This window comes from Bombina bombina, chromosome 6, assembly GCF_027579735.1.
Source record: "Bombina bombina isolate aBomBom1 chromosome 6, aBomBom1.pri, whole genome shotgun sequence".
In the NCBI taxonomy this organism is placed as follows: domain Eukaryota; kingdom Metazoa; phylum Chordata; class Amphibia; order Anura; family Bombinatoridae; genus Bombina; species Bombina bombina.
This window is the reverse complement of record NC_069504.1, coordinates 1101763222-1101770721: the sequence shown is the minus strand read 5'-3', so window position 1 is coordinate 1101770721 and position 7500 is coordinate 1101763222. Positions and strand designations below refer to the sequence as shown.

Sequence of the window (7500 nt, the reverse complement as noted above, 5' to 3'; positions counted from 1 at the left end):
TCTTACAGGTAGATTCCCTCAGAGCTTTAGGGAACACTTGGGGACAGTTACACGCAGGCACTGGGGCTGTATGGGACATAGGCTTTCAGTGTGAAACAGAGTCATCACTGAAGAGCTTAAATTTTTATTTCCAGCGGCTTACTTTACATTCTAGCCAACCGGGAGTTTTTATTCTCTAGAGCTAATTAGCTGAGAGGGCTAAAGCCTCTTTGAGGATCAATTTTATGTACTGTTTGGGGCAGGTTTTTACTCCCAGCGGCTTACTTTTATATTTCTATGGCGACTGGGAGTTTTTAGCCTCGTTATTTTGCTTTGCACTGTTTGGGGCAGGTTCCAAATAAGGCTGATTGGGAGATGTCTGTTAAAGACCATCATGATGTTTGACGGATATGTTTTTAACAAGGTTTAGCCGCCCGGGAACGATACGTCCACAATGGGCAGAGCTATGCTACGCGATTTGCGCGCCATTTTACATGGCCCTAATTCCGTTGAATCGGAATCTTCTCTGCTGCTGTTTGTCACGCAGCAGAGATACTGCTCGTTTTGTATTTATAGATCATTCACCGGATGCCTTTGATCTGTTAGGCTCCCAATCCGGTGGCGAGTCACCTCAGCTAGACTTAACTGAGGTCTGGTGATCGTTAATATTTTACTTTAAATCTTGTAAAAACAAAGGAACAAAGTTTTTATTTCCAAGACTCAATAGCACCAAAATTTTTACTCACAAAATGGTGCATACAGTTGGTATAAGAGCCTCCTAGGAATGTTGATTACCATATCTTTTTAACATTTAAAATTATAGTACCTCTTGTTAGGATATTCAATTTCTATTTGACTAATGTGAATAAAGAGGTTATATATGTTTTTATACTAAGATGGAACCAACTAAGATGTTAAATGAGTGTTATGCATTTAAATGGCCACCTTCAGCAAAATATCTGAGGTGTAAGTAAGTGCTGCAATATTTGCTTGCTAATCATTCCTGCACGCAAAAAGAAAAAGTTACAGTTTAAAATTTAAAGAGGCAGTAACATTTTTTATTTGTTTATTTTATTAAAAGATTTTCAGTTGTTTTTTTGTTTAATTCATCCTTTGGGACTTAGGATGGTACAATAGCACACAAAGAATCAAGGTTACTTTACAAAATTTAAAGAGACAGTAACTTTTTTTTGTGTCAATTTTTAGTATTTTTTTTTTTTTTTTTTTTCTAAGGTTTTTACTGTTTGGGAGCCTGTTGACTATGGTCATTCTATTCCACAATTTCTCCTATAATGTCCCACAAAATTTTATAGCCCACATCCAGTACCCTGCGCTTCCTCTCATACTCCTCTCGGAGTTACTCTGCATTTCATGTGTTACGTTCTTCCCACGTGGTAGAAATCATTACTAGAGGAATTGTTTTCAATCATTTAGGATGTTTGATTCTGTAGTTGCTATTCCAAATGGTTCTTTTTATTCTGAGGTTGGTTTTCTTTAGTTTTCTAGCTCGAACATCTGCATTTGTTACGTTAGGAGGTTTTAGCTACTCTGGGAGACTCAGACGCTATTGGTGTACTCTTTCCTAGTGTGTCCAGTAAGTTATATGGAATGGAAGGGACCACATTCCCTATACTTGAAAAGATGTTTCCCATAGCCGACTCAGCTAGGATTAGTTTTTCACTTAGCTAGGAGAACTACTATACCCCTTCCTATGACCAAGAATTAGAAAAGGGGGGGATGTACACCAGGGTTTACAATGGTAACCAGCTGTGTACTTGGTTACCGTCACTAGTGCAACGGCATATTGGTTTGATGTGTTGTCTGATGCTACTAAGCCAGAAACTTCCATGGATAAAATCCAGGACAGGATAAAAGCTTTCAAAAGGGGCTACTTCCTTTATTTCAAATTCTTCCCTTCAAGTTATCAGGGAGCATAGGTTTCTCTGTTCCAGCTCACAGAGCCTTATGGTTAGAGCCTTGTTCTACGGATGTATGCTCTAAGTCTAAACTTTTAGAGTTTTCTTGCTAGGGGAAGACCTTGTTGGGTCCTGGTTTGACGGAAATAATTTCTTTTGAAATTTGAAGTATTTCAACAAAAAAATAATAATCTAAATAGCCTGCTGTTAAATCAAAGCCGGACAGATAGCTCAGCATTCCATGGCACTGTGGCTGAACTCTGTAGCAACCCATGGGTTGCAGGTTCGATCCCTGGCGAGGTCCACTCAGCCTTTCATCCTTCCGAGGTCGATAAAATGAGCAGCGCCTTGAGACCCTTATGGGTGATTAGCCGCGCTTTACAAGTACCCAATACATACATGCATATACAGAGATGGCAGAAGCTCGGTTTATTCCAAGAAAATTGTTACCCAGGGATACAAGTTGGAGTTCAAAAATTTTCCTTCCAGAGGCAGTTTTCTGCCTCTAGGATTATCTATTGATCAGACTAAGGAGAGGCGTTCTTACACTGCGTAGGAGACCTCTCAGACCTAGGAGTAATTGTTTCAGTTCCAATACTGGTACAGGGTCTGGGTTTTGTATCCCATTCGGGTTGTGGTCCCCAAAAAAGAGGGATGGAGATTAGGAATCTTCAGTCCATCGTTTAGATTTCAAGAGTCTAAACAAATTTCTAAGTACCATCCTTCTAGAGTACCGTCCTTCTAGATGGAAACTCTTCGTTCCAATTTTCCTTTGATCCAAGAGCGTTGTTTTATGTTAGTGCTTCGGTTATAGGGCATGGCAGTGGCGCCCTATCTGGACGACATCCTAGTCCAGGCGCCGTCCTTTTCAGCGAGTAAGATTTCTCACGGACATGGGGTTATCCTTTCTGCGATTTCTCGGGTGGAGAGTAAATTTGGAAAGGAGTGCCTTTGTCCCATGCACAAGGGTATCTCTCTGGGAAACATAATAGATTTCCTTTCAATGAAGATTTTTATGACGGGATGTCAGGAGATCAGGGATCATCGATACTTGTCTAGTCATTCAGTCCACTCCTCGGCCTTCAGTGGCTCAGTGCACGATTGTGGTATTGGATCTCATCCCGTTTGCTTGGTTCCTTTTCAGACCTTTGCTGTTAAGTATGCTCAGGCACTGGATCGGACATTATACAGATTTGTCTCCTCAAGTACTACAAAGGATTCTCTTCAGTGGTGGTTGTCTCTGGATCAGCTTTTCTGGGGAACCTGTTTTCACAGGCCATTTTGAGTGATTGCGTCAACAGATGCCAGCCTTCTAGGGTGGGGAGCAGTCTGGGGCTCCCTTAGGGCTCAGGGGGTTAGGACTCAGCCAGAGTCTGTTCTTCCTATAAACATTCTGGAGCTGAGAGTGATCTACAATGTTCTTCTGACCTGGCCTCAGTTAGCCTTGGTCCAGTTTATTAGGTTCCAGTCGATCAAAATGACGTCAGTGGCTTACTTCAATCATCAGGGAGGAACGAGGAGTTCATTAACGATGATAGTGATATCCACGATAATTTGGTGGGCGGTGGACCATTCTTGCTGCTTGTTGGCGAGCCACATCCCAGGGATTGAACATTTGGGAGGCGGTTTTCCTGAGCAGACAGTCCTTTCATCTAGGGGAGTGGGAACTCAATCAGGAAGTGTTTTCCAGCTTTTTCCTCCGTTTGCTTTTCTTCCTCGAGCCATTGCTCGAATCAAGCAGGAGAGGGCTTCGGTGATCTTCATAGCACCGACTTCGCCTTGTAGGATTTGGTATGCAGATCTGGTGGTCATGTCCTTTCTGCCACCTTGGAGACTTCCCTTGAGGAAGGACCTTCTAATTCAAGGGCCCCTTCTTCACACAAATCTGGTTTATCTGAAACTGACGGCTTGGGGATTGCACACTTTTTATTATCCAAGCTGGGTTATCCTGACTCGGTCATTGTGACCATGATTCAGGCTCGGAAGCCTGTTACTAGTCAAATTTATCATAAGTTATGGCGTAAATATTTCTATTGGTGTGAATCCATGAGCTACTCATTGAGTAGATAGGATTCCTAGACTTTTTTGTCTTATTCTCCCAGAGGGTTTGGAGGAAGGTTTATCGTCAAGTTCCCTAATGGGTAAAAACTGTCTTTTTCTATTTAGTTTCACAAGCGTCTGGTAGATGTCCCAGATGTACAATCATTTTGTCAGGCATTGGTCAGGATCAGGCCTGTGTTCATGCCAATTATTCCTCCTTGGAGTCTGGGTTTAGTTTTCACAGTTCTTCTTTCCTTTAGATATTGAGTTTTTATCTTTGAAAGTTTTATTTCTTGTTGCTATTTCCTCTGCTCGGTAAATGTCGGAGCTCTCGGCTTTTCAGTATGACTCTCCTTATCTTATTTCCATTCAGATAAGGCAGTTTTACGTATTCGCTTAGGATTTCTTCCTAAGGTTGTTTCTGATCGGAACTTTAATCAGGAGATCGTTGTTCTTTTCTTGTGTCCTAATCATTTTTGTTTTCAGAAGGAAAGACTTCTGCTCAATTTGGACGTGGTCCATACTTTAAAGTTTTACCTGCAGATGACTAAGGACTGTCGTCGGTCTTCTTTGTTTGTGTTTTTCTCAGAAACAAGTGAGGGACAGAAAACTATGGCTACTTCTTTCTTTTTGACTGAAGAGTATCTTACGTTTTGTATATGAGATCGCTGAACAGCAGCCTCTAGAGAAGGTTACGGCTCATTTACACGAGGGCTGTTGCTTTCTCATGGGCATTCAAAAATGAAGCTTCTGTGGAACAGATTTGCAAGGCTGCAACTTGGTCTTCTCTTCACTTTTTTTTTTCTCAAAGTTTTACAAATTTGTCACTTTTGCCTCGGCTGGGGCCGCTTTTGGGTGAGGGGTTCATCAAGCAGTGGTGTCTTCAGTTTAGGTTCCCTGTCTTGTCCCTCCCGTATCATCTGTGTACTCTAGCTTGGGTATTGAATCCCATTAGTAATTAAGATGATCCGTGGACTCAGCGTGTCTTAAAAAAGAAAAGAAAATTTATGCTTACCAGATAAATTTATTTCTTTTTTGACACGATGAGTCCACGGCCCGCCCTGTTTTTGTAAGACAAGTTGTGGGTTATTGTAAACTTCAAACACCTCTGCACCTTGGCTTTTCCTAACTTCGGTCGAATGACTGGAGTGAGATGGAAGGGAGGAGCTATTTAACAGCTCTGCTGTGGTGCTCTTTACCTCCTCCTGCTGACCAGGAGGTGAATATCCCATTAGTAATTAAGATGATCCGTGGACTCATCATGTAAAAAAAAGAAATAAATTTATCAGGTAAGCATAAATTTTCTTTTTATTTACATAAATTGTACCCATGGACAGCGCTGCGGAATATGTTGGCGCTTCAGAAATAAAGTACAATAATAACAAAATGTCCGAATGAAAGTCCCTTTTACTTTCCTTAAACCCTTTGTCAGTTGTTTGCATCCTTTGATTGCGACACTAGCTGGAGCCTTGTCTGTTAATACATGCTTAAAGGGGCATAACATTCATTTTCTTTCTAATGGTAATTGGAGTCCACGAGACCTTACTCTTGGGAATAACATCACCTGGCCACAAGGAGGCGGCAAAGACACCCCACACTAGAGCTTTTACGTATCTCCTACTTTCCCTTCCCTCCCAGGAGTTCTTTGCCTCATCAAGGAGAGGTCGCGGAAAGAGGTTTTCTACAATATTGAAAAAGATTTTTAGAATATTCATTTTTTCACCTTACACTGGACCCATTTAAATGTGTATTGCAGACATATGGCAGTGTGCATTTGTTTACAGATGAAGGTTTCAGTCTCAAATGAATAATCCAAATCATGAAGGAAAAAAGTTTGTTTTCCAACTACAAAGGAACAACACAAAGCAACTAATGAATAAATTATATTAACAGAAATTAGTTGATTTAATAAGTGCATTAATTAAAGGGGCAATTTAATCTAAAAGCTACACAATATATTTTGGTTTGATTATTATTTTTTTAATGAATGAAAGAAGCAATAGTGTTTGAATTGTTTTGAAAATGGTTGTTCTTATGCTAAATAAACTCTTTGTCAGACTTGTAGAGGCTGGACGCACTTCATCAATGTGCGAGCATCAATACAGCACCATTCATTTACTGCATATTTGCGATTTTTAAAATGTTAACAACTTTTACTTCACCGTTCAAATATTTTGGCATGTTTGTTTTTCTTCTCTTTGACATGTTTGTCAGAAATATCCCTTTAAATCAGTGCTTGACAAATACTAGGCACCATTGTTTCTTTGAAAATGGGCTCTGGCGTCTAATCTAGTGCTCTTGTGGCCCTGGTATTCCACCTGCGGAGAGCTGCAGAATTCGTGCAAATCTGCCAAGCTCTGCTTTAATGTAGCATTTATAATATTAGAATTATTATGTTCTGCTTCTTTTGTTTAATCAACCTTGACCAATCCGGAGGTAAAGGAAGTTAAAAATGATCTTTTTGAGTACAGAAAAAAAAAAAACTACTACAGTAATATTCATTAGTGTTAAGGGGCTATATTGTATTTGATAAATAATTAAAGGGACAGTCTAATGCAATTTTTTTTTTTTTTTACATGGTCCAAATCGTTAGTTTGTATGTTTGACATTATTGACTCTACCTTACAATGTATTTTACCCAAGGAGTCAAACATTGATAAAGCAACAAACATTACAGCTGCTGTGGACAACGCAGCCTGCCAGCCAATCAGGAGCAGCAGTTGCACAAAGCCTGCAGTCGCTGTCCATGTTCTGTTCAGGCACTACAATGCTTGCGCCTCTGAAGCAGGACTTTACCTATCTGTTTAAAGGGACACTGTAACCAAAATTTTTCTTTTGTGATTCAGATTGAGCATGAAATTTTAAGCAACTTTCTAATTTACTCCTATTATCAAATTTTCTTCATTCTCTTGGTATCTTTATTTGAAATGCAAGAATGTAAGTTTAGATGCCGGCCCATTTTTGGTGAACAACCTGGGTTGTCCTTGCTGATTGGTGGATAAATTCATCCACCAATAAAAAAGTGCTGTCCAGAGGACTGAAACCAAAAAAAAGCTTAGATGCTTTCTTTTTCAAATAATGATAGCAAGAGAACAAAGAAAAATTGAAAATAGGAGTAAATTAGAAAGTTGCTTAAAACTGCATGCTCTTTCTGAATTACAAAAGGAAAAATTTGGGTTCAGTGTCCCTTTAACCCCTTTGTCATGGGTATACACAGTTAGATTCAATAATGCAAAACGTTATATACTGTAACAAATCAGAGCATGTCTTATTTAGTTTTTAATGTCCCTTTAAAGAGACATGAAATTATGAGTTAGTTCTAAATAAATACTAATAGATACATATTGAAGCTTTGAATACCTCAGAACTCTAGATATTGTAGCGAGGTGATGTCATCTGCACTGACCAACCCATTTCTCTTGTTGTTGTCAAATTTCCAAGACCTATGTTGTATTCAATTTAATTGATCGATTTCTTGTCTTTTGTTTATAAAATCAATAAAAATAAGTTAAACATAAAGAGACATGAAAACTAAAATTTTCATTCATGATTCAGATAAAGTGTA

General features: G+C 39.4%; 1 protein-coding gene across 2 annotated transcripts in view; it reads left to right on the top strand.

The window, feature by feature from the left end:
• KDM7A (lysine demethylase 7A) overlaps positions 1 to 7500 on the top strand; it is a 318101-nt gene that overhangs the window by 238318 nt on the left and 72283 nt on the right. The window lies entirely within an intron of this gene.